Consider the following 20,804-nt stretch of genomic DNA (forward strand, 5'->3'; position numbering starts at 1 on the left):
GACAAAGCCAACCCTGCTGACACCTCAATCTTGGACTTCTAGCCTCCAGAACTATTAGACAATAAATTTCTGTTGTTTTAATCCGCCAAGTTTGTGATACTTTGTCATGGCAGCTCTGGCAAACTAATACAACAGAATTGGCTTACACGATTGTTGGGGCTGAATAAGGAGGTAAATCTACAGGACAGGCAGTCAGAAGGGGAAAATCATAGAAACATTGGAATTGCACAAAAGGGGCTGAAGTTGTTGTTCACAGGCAGAAATGTCTTATCTTTTTTGGGGAAGCCTCATCTCTGCTTTTAGGGCTTTTGAACTAATCAAGTCAGGTTCACCCAGATTATTCAAGATGATCTTCTTTACCTAGAATCAACTGATCAGGAACTTTAATTACTTCTGCAAATTTTATTTACAGCAATAATTAGATTAGTGTTTGATTTAGTAACTGTGGATTGTCACTTAACCAAACGTAAATAAAAAAGCCATCACATGGAGCTTTATGGGATGTAGTCATTGTCCCTTTTGCTCAAAGCAACACTGGAATATTTCCAGTCACCAGAATAAAAGTTCCCATCTCAAGTGAGTGATTAAGTGGCAATGACTACTTTCTGTGCCAAACTGTGGCCTCATTCACAAGATCCCACCTCTGAAAAATAGTAAGTATACCACTATGTTCTAGTGCCAATGAGCATTGAGAAGTTCTGGGCTTTCTCTGTCCCTTGTTTGTTCATGACATCCACTGGCATATAGGAGTGATATCTTGTTCCATGTGGAAAATACAGTGGTGAGCAGAGCAGGCAGATGAGGTGGGGAAACTTTTATAGTTTGCCATTTTGATACTTTATCAGAAGAAAAGTCAAGCCTTTTATATTTTTATTTTTATAAATTTTCTGACACATAGGACACAGAAAAATAGACAGTGTGGAGAATAAAAATTCCTTTTCATGAGAAGGGATGAAAGCAGTTGGGATCTTTTTGTTCTGGCTTCTTTGACAATGACCTCATGATGCATAGATGCCCCGGGTGGAAAAATTTTTGTAAAATGTGGCTGCAGTGATTCCTTCTCTTGGCCACCAGAGGGTACATTCAGCAAAGCCATTGTTATCCGCCTAAACCAAACACAAAATTTCCAAAGACCAGAAAAGAGAATATCATAGCAATAGCACATTTGAGGAGGAGAGGTTGAAGATGAATTCAGTGTGAGCCTGTCAATTTACCTGTGGGATATTCAGCTGCAGATGTCCAGGAATTAAGAATCAAGCCTGGGATGGGGTGGTCTGGGAGGGAGCAGATAAAGGTGAGAGTTGCAACCCGAAAAAAGGCTATTTTTAGAGGAAAAAGGGAAGAGAGGAGAATCAAAGAAAGAGGCTGAAAGGAGCCAAGCATAAGGGGAGGAGAAGAACCAGGACAGAACATGGGAGCTGTGGGGAGAGAGATTAGCTTTTGCCGTGGACTGAATGTTTGTGCCCCCACCAAATTCATGTGTTGAAGCTTAATCTCCAATGTGATGATATTTGGAGTGAGTCCTTGGGGAGATAATTAGGTTCTGAGGGTGGAGCCCTCATGAATGAGATTAGTACCCTTATAAGAAGAGATGCGTGACAGCTTGCTTCCTCTCTTTCTGCTCTCCCCTATGTGAGGATAAAATAAGAAGACAGACATCTGCTAACCAGGAAGGGGGCCCTCACCAGACACTGGATCTGCCAATACCTTGATCTTGGACTTGGCAGTCTCCAGAACTCTGTGAAATAAATTTGTTGTTTAAACTACTCAGTCAATGGTATATTTGTTATAGCAGCCCAAGCAAAGATAGGAGAGAGAGGTGTCAATAATGAAAAATGCTGGACAGAATCTAGTAACATAACAGTGGGAAAAGAGGCCTTATTGTTAAAGATGAAGAGTGAATAGGAGGTGAGAAAGAGGCTCCCTGGAGGTAGATTTCACTTTCATAAAGAAAGGTCCTTGGGCTGGGCGCAGTGGCTCACACCTGTAATCCCAGCACTTTGGGAGGCCGACGCAGGTGGATCAACTGAGGTTGGGAGTTCGACCAGTCTGACCAACATGGAGAAACCCTGTCTTTACTAAAAACACAACAAAATCAGCCAGGCGTGGTGGCTCATGCCTGTAATCCCAGCTACTCCAGAGGCTGAGGTAGGAGAATGGCTTGAACCTGGGAGGCAGAGGTTGTGGTGAGCTGAGATCGCACCATTGCACTCCAGCCTGGGCAATGACAGCAAGATTCCGCCTCAAAAAAAAAAAAAAAAAAAGAAAGAAAAAATGAAAGGTCCCAAAGTGTAGTTCTGAGCCTCTGGCCTCTGTTGCCTAAAGCTCTCAGGTTTCAGGAGTCACAGAGGCAGTTCTGATATAGTAGCATAATTTCAGTAACAATTTATTTCTCAGACTTAGTGTTCAATTTTCTCAAAATTATGTCATAGGCTTTATTATTATTATTATTCCCACAGCCATCACTTCTTATAAATGTTTTGGGTAACATCATATTTTTCGACAACTTGCACAGAAATATCACACGCCTTTCAAGCCACATGGTGGAATCACCTTTCTTTTCATCTGTATGAATAACATGCCCAAAGATACCCTGAAAATATATTCTTTTTTTGTTGTTGTTCCTTTTTGACCTTAGCAACAGAGATTCTTTGTCTTTAAGGTAGAAAGAAGTTCAACAAGCTACAGCAGCTTAAAATTCCCACCTTTGCATCAGAAGCAGGCCAGGAGCATTGTGTGTTTCTCTCCAGGGATTCTAAGGTGTGCAGCAGATGTGGGCGAGGATTCCTGCTGGGTGAGCTCTCCAGCCAGCTGTCTCTCTGCTCTCCACAGGACTCGGGTCTGGGAGTGTCACTTTGTGGTTTGATAAAACAGCCTCTGGGTGGAGCTGCTGTGACAACTTATTTAAAATCTTCAAAATGCTCAGGGACACACTCTAGAAAATTTTAAGAGCCTTCTTTTCAGAATTGAATGGTATGTTCTAAAAAAACTTTCTGTGAATTTTTGGAAATGTTCTACTCTCTGCTATGAAGTAAGGGAAAGGGTCCTCCTTTCATAGTTTCAGGATTTTGATTTCCTTTCTTCCTGCAGATACTTTGCAGATTGGGATTGGGCTCAGTATAGACAAATTCATTTGTGAAGAGGGTCCTTCTTTCTCTCTGTTGTTAATAATTTTAAAAATGTGTATTAAACAACAAATGCCTGTTTTTAATAATTTAAAATATGTAGTACTTGCTTGTTCATCACGAGAGAATGAAAAATACATACATTAACTGATAATTACTGCTATGGGTACTCTACACTCATTTTTTAATCAAAACTTTTGTAAGATTAATAATAGCTAACATTAACATATAATTCATTATATGCTAGGCTTAATTCTAAATGTTGCATATGAATTAACTCACATAATCATCATATGACCCTAAGAGGAAAGAATCATCATCATCATCATCATCATCATCATCCCCATTTTAAAGATGGAGAAGCCAAAACCTGGAAATGTTCAGTAATAGTCCCCAGCCAGATCATTTGTAAACTGGTGGGGCAGGACTTCATACTTCAGCAACCTTCTACCAGAGTTCAGCAGAGTGCTATGCTACCTCTCAGGTGGGCATATTCAGTATAAGTATCTCCAACATACAAATGATAAATCTGAGTGTAAGACTGATTCAGCTATACAAAGAGGATCCACAGTTGAGCTCTATCTGAAAAATCCTGTTAGCAGGTAGGTTCCAAATTCAGTTCAAGTCAGAAAATTATTATTAGTTTTTGAACTACAACCTGGCCTTTGGGTCAATTTTCCCTCCTAAGACATTGGAATCCAGCAAGACACCTGAGGGTTTCCTTCTTCATCCACACTGAGTATAATCTGAATAACAGTTCTGGAAAGTAAAGAAGTCATCGACAAGTAATTACTGAGCACCTGTATATGCCCAGCTGAGCTAGATAGGTACAAGACAAGGTAAAAAAGTACCCTTGTCTTCAAGGGCCTCCCAGTCTCATTGAAGACACAAGATAAATACACACTGCAGTAATTGGGGAATAGTGCAACGTAAAGATGGGCAAGGGCAGGAGCTACGGCTGGACACATGGTGAGAGCTGTTCAAGAGCAAAAGGAAACACCAAATTTAAATTATCTGCGAAAGCTGCCTGGAGAGAGAGGGATTGAGTCTGGAAGACAACCTAAAGAAAATTTTCTAAAAATATGTTTGTGGATATATTTGTTAATATTTCAGAAACTCATCATGCAAGGTAAAAACTTTTCCTAGGTGTGGAAGGTATACTGAGTTTCCTGGGGCCTCCTCAGACTGTGGGTAGAAATAGAATTGCCTTAATAATAACATCCAAGTTCCACTTATTCCTACCCCCACCTGTCAGGAAGGGTCCCAGCCCTTGCAAAATGCCTTTCCAATGTCCTGTAGCCCTCATGGGGTATCTCATGTAGTTGGGTACAAGTCTGCTCCCATAGGCAGTGTGGTTCTTCTCCCCAACACTCTGTGTCTACCAGGTACAGCATGTCCCTGCTCAGCTTTCAGCCCTCCAGGGGCACCCTGCCACCCCACTTCTCTGTGTACCCCCATTCTCCTACCAGCTCCTTCACCAAGTCACTGGAAACTCAGGGTGTCAAGACTCTCATGTTTCTTGGTAAAGTGAGAAAGAATGGCTCTCTGCTTTGTGTTACCCTCCATGAGAACTTCTTGAGTCCCATCCCAGTGTCTAAAGCAGACTTTATTGAAACTACTTTTTTTTTTTTCAGTTTTGACTTAAGGACCTCATGCTTGTTTTCCTTAAGATGAGTCTGGCAGGATCAAGAGAGGGAGACAAATGCAAGAGACAGACACCATGATGTTCTCAGAATTGTCCCTTTAAGATGCTAAGATTTCATTGTCTCCTCAGACTCTCTCTGCCTGGATCACTGTTCCCTCAATCTAAGTTCCTCCTTACTAAGCTCCTTAGCTCTAAGCAAATAGACTTTTGCTGATTCCATCCCATCAGTTCATACCTCACCGGATATGTCTGAAATCTGCTCAGACTCAAACTGAGAATGGCCATCACACAAAAGAATTAACTATGTCTTATAAATAAACCATACACCTCATTTGTTGGGGCTAATTTGTACACTTAAGATCCTAGGGACGGAGCGGGGCGCCAAGATGGCCGAGAGAAGCCAGCACCGGAAAGCAGCTCCCAGTGAATGAGATGCAGAGGGCTAGAGGACTTCACGATTCCAAAAGAGGTGTCAGGTCCATTTCTGTGGGACTGATAGGGCACTAAAAATAGGCCCACGGAAGGAGCCACAGGGCAAGAGCCACCCAGGGAGGCAAATCAAGATTGGGGGGCGCATCCCCACCTGAAACGAGCAGCTGGCTCAGAGGATCGGGGGACTTAACACCCCCGGTGCACTGTTTCAGATCCTGTACTTACCTCATCCCTCCTGCAACCCATGGTCCACGATAGCCCTGCCAGATGGTGGGGTGCCATGGGCAGTCGATGCAAATGTGAGCAGCTGCTACCGCTGGGTGTGGCAAGTTGTGGCAGGGACCTGGGTGGCAGTTTGGACTAACGCCAGTGGGATGGATGGTCCCACAGAAGGAAGCAGAGTTGAAAGCAGAGAAACAGACCGTAAGGCCTGGCAAGCCACACCTCCGCAGAACTTAAACTGAAGCCCCTGCTAGAGAGCTTGGCAGCAAATACATCAGCTTGACCCCAACCAGGAAGATCCAGCTAGGGAAGGAGAGATGCTATTGGGAAGGTGGGGCCAATCTCACCTGCAAACAAAGTCCAGGGTAGGACCACCTACCCAACAACCTGACTGAACACGAGAGAGCCCAGCAACGCCCTTTACAGGCCAAAAAAGACACAGCTCCAACCTCAACAGAAAAAAAAGTCCACTCAGAGACTCCTCCTGAAATCACCAACTTCAAAGATTAAAGGGAGATAAATCCATGTAGGTGGGAAAAAACCAGCGCAAAAAAGATGAAACCATCAAAAAACATAACACCTCTTCTCCTCCCAGAGATCATAACTCCTCACCATCAAGGGAACAAAAAAAGAGAATGAATCTGATGAATTGACAGAAGCAGACTTCAGAAGGTGGGTAATAACAAACTTCTCTGAGTTAAAAGACCATGTTCTAACCCAATGCAAAGAAACTAAGAACCTCGAAAAAATGTTAGATGAAATGCTAACTAGAATAACCAGCTTAGAGAAGAACATAAATGACTTGATGAAGCTGAAAAAAGCAGCACGAGAACTTTATGAGGCATACACAAGTTTCAGCAGCCAAATTGACCAAGCAGAAGAAAGGATATCAGAGATAGAAGATCAAATCAATGAAATAAAATGAGAAGGCAAGCTAAGAGAAAAAAGAGTGAAAAAAAATGAACAAAGCCTCCAAGAACTATGGGATTATGTGAAAAAACCTTATCTACACTTGATTGGAGTACCTGAATGTGACGGGGAGTATGAATCCAAGTTGGAAAACACTCTTCAGGATATTATCCAAGAGAACTTTCCCAACCTAACAAGGCAGGCCAACATTCAAATCCAGGAAATACAGAGAACACCACAAAGATATTCTTCAAGAAGAGCAACCCCAAGGCACATAGTTGTCAGATTCACCAGGGTTGAAATGAAGGAAAAAGTCCTAAGGGCAGCCAGAGAGAAAGGTCAAGTCACCAACAAAGGAAAGACCATCAGACTCACAGCAGATCTCTTGGCAGAAACCCTGCAAGCTAGAAGGGAGTGGGGGCCAATATTCAACATCCTTAAAGAAAAGAACTTCCAGCCCAGAATTTTATATCCAGCCAAACTAAGCTTCATAAGAGAAGGAGAAATAAAATCCTTTATGAACAAGCAATTGCTCAGAGATTTCATCACCACCAGGCCTGCCTTACAAGAGCTAATGAAGGAAGTACTAAACAGGGAAAGGAACAACCAGTACCAGCCACTGCAAAAATATACCAAATGGTAAAGAATAACGACACAATGAAGGAGTCACAGCAATTAATGGGCAAACCAACCAGCCAGTAACAAAATGGCAGGATCAAATTCAAACATAACAATATTAACATTGAATGTAAATGGCCTAAATGTCCCAATCAAAAGACACAGACTGGCAAACTGGATAAAAAGTCAAGACCCGGGCCGGGCGCGGTGGCTCACGCCTGTAATCCCAGCACTTTGGGAGGCCAAGGCGGGTGGATCACGAGGTCAAGAGATCGAGACCATCCTGGTCAACAAGGTGAAACCCCGTCTCTACTAAAAAATACAAAAATTAGCTGGGCATGGTGGCGCATGCCTGTAGTCCCAGCTACTCGGGAGGCTGAGACAGGAGAATTGCTTGAACCCAGGAGGCGGAGGTTGCGGTGAGCCGAGATCGCGCCATTGCACTCCAGCCTGGGTAACAAGAGTGAAAACTCCGTCTCAAAAAAAAAAAAAAAAAAAAAAAGTCAAGACCCATTGGTGTGCTGTATTCAGGAGACCTATCTCACATGCAAAGACTCACACCGGCTCAAAATAAAAGGATGGAAGAAGATTTACCAAGCAAATGGAGAGAAAAAAAAAAGGGCAGGGGTAGCAATCCTAGTCTCTGATAAAATGGACTTTAAACCAACAAAGATCAAAAGAGACAAAGAAGGGCATTATATAATGGTAAAAGGATCAATGCAACAAGAAGAGCTAACTATCCTAAATATTTATGCACCCAATGTAGTAGCACCCAGATACATAAAGCAAGTTCTTAAAGACCTACAAAGAGACTTAGACTCCTGCACAATAATAGTAGGAGACTTTAACACTCCACTGACAATATTGGACAGATCAACAAGACAGAGAGTCAAGAAGGATATCCAGGACTTGAATGCAGATTTGAACCAAGGGGACCTAATAGACATTTACAGGACACTCCACCCCAAATCCACAGAATACACATTCTTCTCAGCACCATATTGCACTTACTCCAAAATTGACCACATAATTAGAAGTAAATCACTCCTCAGCAAATGCAAAAGAATGAAAATCATAACAAACAGTCTCTCAGACCACAGCACAATCAAATTAGAACTGAGGATTAAGAAAAGCACTCAAAACCACACAATCACATGGAAACTGAACAACTTGCTCCTAAATGATGAACGAATAAACAATGAAATGAAGGTAGAAATAAAAATGTTCTTTGAAACCAATGAGAATGAAGACACAACATAGCAGATCCTATGGGACACATTTAAAACAGTGTCTAGAGGGAAATTTATAGCAATAAATGCCCACATGAGAAACAAGAAAAGATCTAAAACTGACACCCTATTGTCAAAATTCAAAGAGCTAGAGGAGCAAGATTAAAAAAACTCAAAAGCAAGCAGAAGACAATAAATAAGATCAGAGCAGAAGGGAAGGAGATAGAGACACAAAAAACCCTCCAAAAAATCCATAAATTCAGGAGCTGGTTTTTTTGAAAAAATCAACAAAATAGACCGCTAGCTAGACTAATAAAAAAAGAGAGAGAGAAGAATCGAATAGACACAACAAAAAACGATAAAGGGGAGATCACCACTGATTCCTCAGAAATACAAACTACCATCAGAGATCACTACAAACAACTCTATGCACAAAAACCAGTAAATCTGGAAGAAATGGATAAATTCCTGGACACTTGCACACTCCCAAGACTAAGTCAAGAAGAAGTTGAAACCTTGAATAGACCAATAACAACGTCTGAAGTTGAGCAGCAATTAATAGCCTACCGACCAAAAAATGTCCAGGTCTAGATGGGTTCACAGCTGAATTCTACCAGACATACAAAGAGGAGCTGGTACCATTCCTGTTGAAACTATTCCAAACAATACAAAAAGAGGGAATCCTCCCTAAGTCTTTCTATGAGACCAACATCATCCTGATACCAAAATCTGGCAAAGAGACAACTGAAAAAGAAAACTACAGGCCAATATCCATGATGACCATTGATGCAAAAATCTTCAATAAAATACTGGCAAACCAAATCCAACAGCACATCAAAAAGTTTATCCACCACAATCAAGTAGGCTTCATCCCAGGGATGCAAGGCTGGTTCAACATACACAAATCTATAAATGTAATTCACCACATAAACAGAACCAAAGACAAAAACCACATGATTATTTCAATAGATGCAGAGAAGGCCTTTGACAAAATTCAACAGCACTTTATGCTAAAAACTCTCAATAAACTAGGTATCGATGGAATGTATCTCAAAATAATAAAAGCTATTTATGACAAACCCATGGCCAGTATCATACTGAATGGGCAAAAATTAGAAGGATTCCCTTTAAAAACTGGCACTAGAGAAGGATGCCCCATCTCACCACTCCTATTCAATATAGTATTGGAAGTTCTAGCCAGAGCAATCAGGCAAGAAAAAGAAATAAAGGGCATTCAATTAGGAAAAGAAGAAGTCAAACTGTCTCTATTTGCAGACGACATGATCATATATTTAGAAGACCTATTGTCTCAGCCCAAAACCTCCTTAAGCTGATAAGCAACTTTGGCAAAGTCTCAGGATACAAAATCAATGTGCAGAAATCACAAGCATTCCTATACACCAATAACAGACAAACACAGAGCTAAATCATGAGTGAGTTCCCACTTACAATTGCTACAAAGAGAATAAAATACCTAGGAATACAACTAACAAAGGATGTAACAGATGTCTTCAAGAAGAACTACAAACCACTGATCAAGGAAATAGGAGAGGAGACAAACAGATGGAAAAACATTCCATGCTCATGGTTAGGAGGCAATATTGTGAAAATGGCCATACTGCCCAAAGTAATTTATAGATTGAATGGTATCTCCATCAAACTACCATTAACCTTCTTCACAGAACTGGAAAAAACCACTTTAAACTTCATATGGAAACAAAAGAGAACCCGCATAGCCAAGACAATCCTAAGCAAAAAGAACAAAGCTGGAGGCATCATGCTACCTGACTTCAAACTACACTACAAGGCTACAGTAATCAAAACAGCATGGTACTAGTACCAAAACAGAGATATAGACCAACGAAACAGAACAGAGGCCTCGGAAGCAACGCTACACATCTACAACCATCTGATCTTTGACAAACCAGACTAAAACAAGCAATAAAGGATTCCCTGTTTAATAAATGGCGTTGGGAAACTGGCTAGCCATATGCAGGAAGCTGAAACTGGACCCCTTCCTTATAAGTTATACAAAAATTAACGCCAGATGGATTAAAGATTTAAACATAAGAACTAACACCATAAAAATCCTAGAAGAAATCTAGGAAACACCATTCAGGACATAGGCACAGGCAAGGACTTCACGACTAAAACACCAAAAGCAATGGCAACAAGAGCCAAAATAGACAAATGGGACCTAATTAAACTTAAGAGCGTCTACACAGCAAAAGAAACAATTATTAGAGTGAACAGGCAACCAACAGAATGGGGAAAAAAATTTCATAATCTACACATCAAAAGGCTAATATCCAGAATCTACAAAAAACTGAAGCAGATTTACAAGAAAAAAACAAACAAACCCATTCAAAAGTGGGCGAAAGATATGAACAGACACTTTTCAAAAGAAGACAAATATTCAGCCAACAAACCTATGAAAAAATGCTTATCATCATTGGTCATTAGAGAAATGCAAATCAAAACCACACTGAGATACCATCTCATGCCAGTTAGAATGGTGATCATTAAAAAAATCTGGAGACAACAGATGCTGGAGAGGATGTGGAGAAAAAGGAACACTTTTACACCATTGGTGGAAGTGTAAATTAGTTCAACCATCATGGAAGACAGTGTGGCAATTCCTCAAGGACCTAGAAATAGAAATTCCATTTGACCCAGCAATCCCATTACTGGGTATATACCGAAAGGATTATAAATCATTCTATCATAAAGACATATTCACACGTTATGTTCATTGTGGCGCTGTTTTTGATAGCAAAGACCTGGAACCAACCCAAATGCCCATAGATGATAGACTGGACAAGGAAAATGTGGCACATATACACCATGGAATACTATGCAGCCATAAAAAACGATGAGTTCGTGTCCTTGGTAGAGACATGGATGAACCTAGAAACCATCATTCTCAGCAAACTGACACAAGAACAGCAAACCAACATGGCATGTTTTCACTCATAGGTGGGTGATGAACAATAAGAACACTTGGGCACAGGGAAGGGAACAACACTCACAGGGCTAGTTGGGGGGGTTGGAGGGGGGGGACTATGGGGGAGGGTGGGGAGGATGGGGAGAGACAACACCAGGAGAAATGCCTGATGTAGGCGACAGGGGTGTAGGGGGGATGGAGACAGTAAACCACCATGGCAGGTATGTACCTATGCAACAATCCTGCAGGATACAGGATGTGCACACGTACCCCAGAGCCCAAATACAATGAAAAAAAAAAAGATCCTAGGGACAAGACAAAAAAGAACAAAAAATAAATGTGTTCTTATATACCTTATTGAAGCTGGATTTAAGAGCTAAATATATATATATTTCAATCCAATAGCAAGACTGATCTTGTTATTTTATATACATACATACATACATATATATATATATATATATATATATATGTTTCAGGACAGGCAGCTGGCTTCCCAGGCAGAGTGTCCAAGGTGCCCTTCAGGGTCCAGGTCCTCAGCTCTGTTGGCCCAGAAACTCAAGTGTGTCAAGATGCTCACAGGGACAAGGCTCACAAGAAATGAGTTTCCAACTCAACAAGAGGCTATGCAAACACAAAGTCTATTGTGTGAATGTGTGAGAAGGGCCATTCCTTTCCAGCGAATAGAATACATGTGGCATGAGATACATACCTCCACTCCTCCAAACTTCTGCTGACAAACTTTTTTGATAGTCAATTGGTAAATATATATATTGGTAATATATATATTTGGTAATAAATGATACTGAGTTGGCAATAAATGATACGATAAAAATAAAGCAGGAATAGGGGATAGTGAATGCTGGTGAACAGCGTATTGCAATTGTAAAAAAAAAAAAAAAGTATGGTCAGAGAAGAGCTGATAAAGAGACATGTGAGAAAAGACCTCAAGGAGTTGAAGGCAAAGGCTAGGCAGATAATAGGGGTTAGAGAATTCCAGGCACAAGGAATGACAGGCAAGTGTAAAAGCCTGAAGTGGGAGCATGCCTGATATGTCCAAAAACTAACCAGGAGGTTAACTATGTCTGGAGAGGCATAAGCATAGGGATATCAGAGAAGGTAGGAGGGAGGGCAGCTTGTGTCGGACCTTATGGGCTAAGGTAAAAACATTGGCTTTTACTCTAAGTGGAATGGAATGTCATCAAATGGAGTAACAGGACCTAAAATCATTTCAACAAGATCACTCTTGCGATTGTATTGAAATTAGGCTGCAGGAGAGGGAAAGGGAGGAAGCAGAGAGATCAGTTAGAAGACTACTGAAATAATCAAGGTAAGATATTGAGATCTGAATGCTAGCAGTGGATGTGGTAAGTCAGATTCTGGACATATTTTCAAGAAAAAACCAACAGGATTCCCTGATATATTGGATATGAGGTATGAAAGAGGGACGTCGTGACCCTGGGGGTTTTGGCCTGAGCAACTGGAAGATGATATAGACCAAGGTATCAGAATTTGGGGTCGGGGCAAGGGGTGGTGGAGACCAGGAGTTAGTATTGATTCTGCTATGTCAAGTGGGCAGTTGGATACATGAATATGGAGTTCAAAGGACTGACCCAGCCTGGATATCAAAACTATCACTATATTGTTGATATTTAAACCCAGGATGCAGGACAAGATCACCAAAGGAGCTGTCTGAGATTTGAGCTCTGGGACACTCCAGCATTTCCAGGAGTTGGAAATGAGGAGAATTGACTGAGAATTGACCATTACATTAAATTTAGCAATGTGAGGATATTAGTGATTGCAACAAAGGTGGTTTCAAAGGAGTGGTGAGAGTGAAAGCTTTTTTGGAATAGACTTTAGAGAGAATGTGATAGGAAAAATTAGAGATAGCAAGTATAGACAATTCTTTCAGGGAATCTTGTCATAACTAGTAATGTAGAACTGTGTTAGCACCTAGATGGGGATAGGGAAGTCAAGAGAAGGTATTTCGTCATTTAAAACATGGCAGAAATTACAGCACATATGTCTGTAATTAATAGGAATTATCAAATGGAGAGAAGTAACTGATCATAAGGGACAAAGAGAAAAAAACTGCTGGGCAGTGTTCTTGAGCATTGAGAGGAAAAGAGAGCTAGGACACAAAAGGAGCATTTAATCAGGTGGTAACTGGGGGAAATGCAGAGGACAAATGTATGTTTTCTACATCTCTATACTTTCTCAATTTTCTTCCACTGGCTCTTAATCAAACTGCAGGCTGTGCAAAGCTGACACCTCAAGACCAATGACCCAGTCATAGCCCTTCCTCCAAAATCATCACCTAACATTTCCAGGCCTCAGCTTTGCCAGCTGAAAATAGGGAGCTTCTTTCAATTAAAAGTCAGAAATTTAAATTTGCATGGCATTAAAAGAAAGGTGTTTTTTATGCTTTTGCTGGCCCACAGTTGCTGTGGTGTAGGGGAAGAATACTATGCTGGATTTAGGAACGTGGGCTTGTATCCCAGCTTTGCTACTGTCGAACAATGTGATCTTGGAGAAGGCAGAGAATCTTTCTGAGATTTTTTTCTCCAAACTAAATTGGTTGTAAAATGATTATAATAATTTCAGAAAGATGTTTCATTGTGAGTAATGCTTTAAAAACTATACAGCTCTATGAAAATGAAGGTTTTAGAATAACCCTCAGAATGCAGACTTTAACCCACTTTGCTCTATTTTCACCTGTTTTTGCTTTTTAAAACAGAAATTGTCATCACAAACAAAACTGTTTTCTGAAAAGCTCCTGCTTTTGTCCCCATAAAAGAAAAGGAAGCAGAGGCTGGGGCAAATTTGTGAAAAACCAAAGTCCTGGTCATGCTTAAGTAGGAATCTGGAATGCTTCCCTTCATTTCTCTTTTTTTGGACATTTTCTCCTTCTCCCTGTCCTGGAAGCCAGCTTTTCTCCTACTACAAATTGGAAGCTCCTAGCCCCAGACTTACCCATGCAGGTGGAATTCTCCCCTGGAAACTGCCTCACTTACTCCTGGTTGTTTCCACAGCCCAAGCTGTGAACTCACAAGCAATACCTTCTCGAGGCTCTAACCCAGCTCCTGCCACCACAGATGCTGTTTGTAAAGATGAAGCAACTGCTGTAAATGTTGGTGAAGTATTGACTAGCATCATCAGCACAGCTCTGCACACATAGCTGCTCAGGAAGGATTCCCCTGAGTGTGGGAGGTTCTACAGGAATAGGACCCTGCAAGTGGTTCTGTTGACTCTTCCCAACTACACCATTTCTAGCAAACTCTGACCACTCCAGGTGTCTCAAGACTCTTGCCTTTATGCAGTCTTACCCTATCATGCCCATGTTAGCCCCACATTGTCAGAAGTGCACAAGTTTTTCATGGGCACATTTCTGTTGCATAAGTCACGGTTGAAGATATTCCAGAAAGCAAATTATTGCCATTGCTTAATGCCTGTCTGTAGTGCTCCTTAGGAAATTCTGAACAGGTAGCATTAACATGCTTTAGTTGAAAATCCTTGAAAAGGGAAGCTAATGAAACTCTGATTTAAGAAATATTCTGCATTGGTCAGCATTGAGTGTTTGAGAGGGCTGGGTGCCCTATCAGTGGTCCCTCATGAAGCTCACCCCAGTTAACTGTACTTGTCCGCTGAGCCTCTTTGTTCAGGATGACATTTTAGCAAAATGCACAAAGGATGGGCCAGCGCCAGGGTGAAGAGGAAGAGATGGAGTGGGTGGGCTGCTTACATGCTGTGGCAGAAACAATGAGCTGAAGATGTGACTGGGTAGCAGAGGGCACATTGGAAAAGAGGCCCACAATCAAAGCAACGAGAGCATCAGGACAGGGGTCTCCTCCCTTGGGGGATTTCTGATCCAAGTCTCAGAAGATTTTCTTAATGGAGTAAATTCAAGTATAAATAAATAAACCCTATGAGACACAAGCAATCATTCATTTACTGTACTAGTTTCCTATTGTGGCTTAACAAATTACTATAAATTTAGTGGCTTAAAACAACACAAATCTATTCTCTTATAATTCTGGAAGTGAGAAGTATGAAATCAGCTTCACAGGGCTAAAGTCAATGCATCAACAGGGCTGATTCTTTGCAAAGGCTCTGAGGGGACAATCCATTTCCTTGCCTTTCAGCCTCTAGTGGTTGCCTGTATCCCTTGGCATGTGGCCCCTTTCTCCATCTTCCAAGTTCAGTATGCCAGTCACTCACTGCTTCTGTTATGGCACTGCCTTTTCCTCTGACTTTCTCCTGAATCTCTCTTACAAAGACCCTTGTGATCCCATCAGGCCCACCCGGATAATTAAGCAGAGTCTCTGTCTCAAGATCTTTAAATTAATCACATTTTGAGAGTCAGAAAAAAACAAAGTGTTTTTTTCCGGTTCTTTCTCTCAATTATCAACACTCCTGTAACCCTATATTTGTGGAAATTTTTCCCCACATACCACATGAGCTGTTCTCCAGCAGACACCAGCTGGCTGTCTTTTAATTCAATTTATTGCTGACATCATCTACCTAGAGGTAGCCTAAGAGCCCACAGATTGTGGGTGCAGTCCCTAAGACTGCCACTCACCTCAGATGCCAGTCTCAAGACTGGGCCTCCAGAATTTCTGACTGACTGGCTACGAAGTGGGGTTCCCACGATTCCCTCCTCAGATTAGATTAATTTGCTGGAGTGGCTCATAGAACTCAGGAAATCATACTATTTATGTTGATCAGTTTATAATAAAGGATATTCCGAAGGGTACAGATGAACAGCCAGATGGAAGAGATGCTCAGGGCAAGGCATGTGGGAAGGGGCATTGTATGTAGGGTCCAGCCTGACGGGGTCGTGGGGTGTCCCCTATCACTATGCTGAAGCGCTGGATCCAAGAAATAAAGAGACAAGACACAGAAGGACAAAGAAAGCACAGCTGGGCTCGGGGGGCCGACACCACTTATAAGCAGAGACAGGCGAAGCCTCGAATGTCCAAAAGTGTCTGTATTTATTGGGTATAGGTTAGGAGGCAGGGTAGTGAGTGAGGTCATCTAAGAGCAGTGATAGGGTCAAGACAATCACGTGTGCAATAAGCAAAGGGTCCACCCCCATTAGGTCACCAAGGCAAGGAGGTGGGCCGTGTGCAGCAAGGGGTGCAGTTTGCAACATCTCTTATCTAGGGGCAGGCTACTTCTAAGGAATTCTATAGGAAGATGCTTTGAACACAGTAGCTAAAGAGCTGACAGGGTATTTCTGCAGGAGGATGCTTTGAGTCAGTACATAGCAACAGGGCTGACAAGGTATACAGCCACCTAGGTGCAATTATATCGGAGGGGTTTTAAGCTCTTGGATGCTTGCCGGCTTGCCAACCTGAAGGCCAGCTTTCCACAAGAACTGGATGCAAGGTACTACAATTCCCTTTCAGGAGGTGTGACTCTTGCTCCAAGTCTGCCATACACTGGGTATCTTTACGATACCGAACGCTGCTGCCTGGGCTGGCCTGCCATGTAGCACATGCCCTTTCAGACAGGGGCACTACTGCCTGGGCCACAAATTCTTGTCCAGGTATAACTATTTTTTCCCTTAAATCATGCTCTGCACCATGTCTGCTCTAGACATTCCTCCGACTATAAGCAAGATATGATTATATATGTATAGCTGCTTATTCCTTAATCATGCTCTGTAATGTATCTGCTCTAGGCATTTCTCTATGAACTAAGATATAATTATACATATATAGGGAAATAACTGACTAGTAAGATATTCTTCAGGCATTAATTGTTCCGACTATAAATTAATACATGATTATATATAAAGGATTATATAAAGGAAATAACTGAGTTGTAACAGTATAAACTAAGATATTCTTTGGGCACTAATTATGCCAGGGATCTGCTTAGCTCTCCTTCCTCAGTGCCCAGATGGGGGGTTACCCACAGGGCATGGAGCTCCCATGCCTTCTCCTGGCACACTGCTCTAGGAACCTCCACATGCTCAGCTATCCAGAAGCTAGCTCTCTGAACTCAGCCCTTTGACATATGTAAGGAAGCTTTATTAGGTAGGGATAATTGATTAAATTATTGACCACTGTTGAGCAATTAAACTTTCAGTCCCTCTCCCCTCCCCAGAGGTTGGTGGGTGGAATGCTGAAGGTTCCAAACTTCTGTATTGGTCCATTTTCACACTGCTATAAAGAACTTCCCTGAGACTGAATAATTTATAAAGGAAAGAGGTGTAATTGACTCACAGTTTTGCATGGCTGGGGAGGCCTCAGGAAACTTACAATCATGGCAGAGGGTGAAGGGGAACCAAGCACCTTCTTCACAAGGCAGCAGGAGAGAGAGAAGGAGGGAGGAACTTTCAAACACCTATGAAACCATCAGATCTGGTGACAACTTACTCACTATCAATGAGAATAGCATGAGGAAACTGCTCTCCTGATCCAATCACCGACCTCCCTTTCTCCCTCTACACATGGGGATTATAATTCAAGATGAGATTTAAGTGGGATACAGAGCCAAACCATATCACCCTCTAAACATGGGGTTGGTTCCTTTGGCAATCAGCACCCACTGGGAGGCTATTCAGGAGTCCCCAACCATCAGTCAAGTCATTATCATACAAAAAGATTCATATCACTTGGGAGATTCCAAGGATTTTAGTTGTTATATGCCAGGAAACTGGGAGGAAGACCAAATATGTATTTCACAATATCATGCACAGCTACAAAGTCCCTTTTGACATAAAAGGTAGCATTCATAGGTTGTGGGCATATCTGGGGTGCCAGTATTCAGTCTACCCCAATTTAGGCTTAACAGCTAGGACCTAATAAGCGGTCATTTATCTAGAGGGTAAAATGGAAATAAATCATTTTCAAGGTAAACACTTAATGAAAAATTCACAACTGCCTGGAAATTGTTTTGAGAGCAAACATTCATTAAAAAAATTTTGCCTTTTATTTTAGATTCAGAGGGTGCATGCACAGGTTATATGTGTATTATTGCATGGTGCTGAGGTTTGGGGTACAAATGGATTGCGTGACCCAGGTAATGAGAATATTAGCCAATAGGTAGTTTTTCAGCCCATGCCTCCCTCCTTTCCTCCCCCTTCTAATAGTCCCCAGAGGCTACTACTCCCATCTTTATGTCCATGTGTACTCAATGCTTAGTTCCCACTCGTAAGAACTGTGGTATTATTTTTTTTTGTTTCTGTGTTAATTCACTTAGGATAATGGCCTCCAGCTGCACCCATGTTGCTTCAAAAACATGATTTTGGTTTATGTCTGCATAGTATTCCACTATTGATGGGCACCTAAGTTGATTCCATGTCTTTGCTATTCTGAACAGTGCTTTGATGAACATATGAGTGCATGTGTCTTTTTGGCAGAATTATTTATTTGCCTTTGGGGACATATCCAGTAATGGGATTGCTGGGTCAAATTGTAGTTCTGTTTTCAGTTCTTTGAGAAATCTCCAAACTGCTTTCCACAGTGGCTGAGCTAATTTACATTTCCACCAGCAATGTATAAGTGTTCTCTTTTCTCCACAGACTCACCAACATTTTTTTTTTTTTTTTACTTTTTAGTAATAGCCATTCTGATTGGTGCAAGATGGTATCTCATTGTGGTTTTTATTTGCATTCCTCTGATGATTAGTGATGTGGAGCATTTTTCCATCTGGCAAACACTCATTGACCAATGACTTGGACAGGACATTAGTTCCCCCAGAGGATACTCAGCAATGAAGGAGGCCTCATTCCTGCACAGGAAGAGTTGAATCTTGTGGGGTGGAGCTTCACAGATGTTCAAACAGTGACAACAAAAGTTCATCTTTTTTTTCTCTTTTCCAGCAAATGCTTGCTGAGAGCCTACCCTTGCCAGACCCTATTATCAAGCTGGGGATTTAGAGACATGAGACATGTGCTCACACTTTATTTCAGGGGATTAGTAGAAAATGAGCCAAAATCCAGGCAACACATGAACACGTGAGGGATACATATAGAGTGCTTAGGAGTTAGGAGAAGAGAGGGGAATCATCGCCCTTTCAAAATTACTGGGAGCCCAGAAAGACACCTTTTATCCTGCTCCAAGAACAAAGAAAGAGAATGTGCTTGCTATCTTCCTCTTTAATAACACAGAGGGAACAGGCAGAGAAAATGAGAGAGAAGAATGGAGGGTAGAAGCAAACTACTAAGAAAACCACAGGAGAAGGTGAGGTGCCTCTGGATTTCAAAGCCACAAGTAAAGGCTTTTGATAGAGTCAAAGGGAGAAAATGAAGTTCATTCATTCATTCATTCATTCATGCAATAAGTATTTATTGAGTATCTACCAATTGCCAGGCACTGTTCTAGGGATAAAGCAGTAGTTAAAGCAACTCCCATCCTCATGAAGCTTACTGATATGGTTTGGCTGCATCCCCATCCAAATCTCAACTTGAATTGTAGTTCCCATAATCTCCATGTATTGTTGAAGGAGGTGGGAGGTGACTGAATCATGACTCATGCGGGCAGTTACCCTCAGGCTGTTCTTGTGATGGTGAGCGAATTCTTACAAGATCAGATCTGATGGTTTTATAAGGGGCTTATCCCCTTTTGCTTGGCACTTCTCCTTCCTCCTGCCATGTGAAGAACGATGTATTTGCTTCCCCCCTTCGCCATGATTCTAAGTTTCCTGAGACCTCCCCAGCCAAGCTGAAATGTGAGTCAATTAAACCTTTTTCCTTTATAAATTAGCCAGTCTTGGGTATGTCCTTATAGCAGCATTAGAACGAACTAATACACTTACATTCTATGTAACAAATAGGTAAAATATGTAGTATAGGTTAAAAAGTATATCATCTGGTGCTATGTCTTATGGTGACAAATTAAGCAAGGAAGGGGGACAGAGTGCTGATAGAAAAGATTGTTCCTCTCCTAGGTGAAGAAGTATTTATGAAGCATCTATCATGTGTGCTAGATGCTACAGGGCAGAGATGAATTCATTCATTTGTTCATTAAATATTTATTGATTGTTGTCTATGCGACAGTCAGTGTGCTAAACCCTAGGAAAACAAGGTTTCTGCCATAAAGAAACTTCCAGACTAGTGTGAAAGTCAATCATTTAATAATACACTGTTCAAATGTACAATTACAAACTAAAGTAAAAGCTATGAATAGGACTGGGTGTGGTGGCTCACACCTAAAATCTCAGCACTTTGGGAAGCCAAGGAGGAACGATCCCTTGAGGCTAGGAGTTCCAGGCTGTACTGTGAAATGATTATACTTGTGAATAGCCATTGCTCTCTACCCTGGGCAGCAAAGTGAGACCCTTATCTCTACAAAAAATACAAAAATTAGCCAGGCATGGTGGCGATAGTCCTTGCTACTTACTCAGAGGCTGAGGCTGGAGGTTGGCTTGAGCTGGGGAGTTCAAGGTTGCAGTGATCTATGATCATGCCATTGTACTTCAGCCTGGGCAACAGAGTGAGACTTGGTCTCTGAAAAAAAAAAAAAAATCTATGAATAGAATAGTTAAAAGAAAAGAAATTAAATTTAACAGAGTTTAATTGAACAAAAACAAGTTATGAATCAGGCAGCCCTAAGACCCAGAATAGGTTCAGAGCAACTCTGGGGCTGCCACATGGTTGTATAATACTTATGGACAGAAACAGGAAAGTGATGTACAGAAAACATAAGTGAAGTACAGAAACAGCCGGA

General features: G+C 41.5%; 1 long non-coding RNA gene across 2 annotated transcripts in view; it reads right to left on the reverse strand.

Annotated features, from left to right (window-relative positions):
- Window positions 1–20,591, reverse strand: part of LOC105720097 (uncharacterized) — a 137,228-nt gene extending 116,637 nt beyond the window's left edge. For both annotated transcript variants that reach the window (XR_010338414.1, XR_010338413.1), the window contains exon 1: window positions 20,478–20,591. This is a non-coding gene — a long non-coding RNA (uncharacterized LOC105720097). The remainder of the gene's footprint in view (window positions 1–20,477) is intronic.
- Window positions 20,592–20,804: the final 213 nt, after the last annotated feature.

The sequence above is a fragment of the Aotus nancymaae genome, unplaced genomic scaffold, assembly GCF_030222135.1.
Source record: "Aotus nancymaae isolate 86718 unplaced genomic scaffold, 86718_ANA_hifiasm-v0.15.2.pri h1tg000059l, whole genome shotgun sequence".
Classification (NCBI taxonomy): domain Eukaryota; kingdom Metazoa; phylum Chordata; class Mammalia; order Primates; family Aotidae; genus Aotus; species Aotus nancymaae.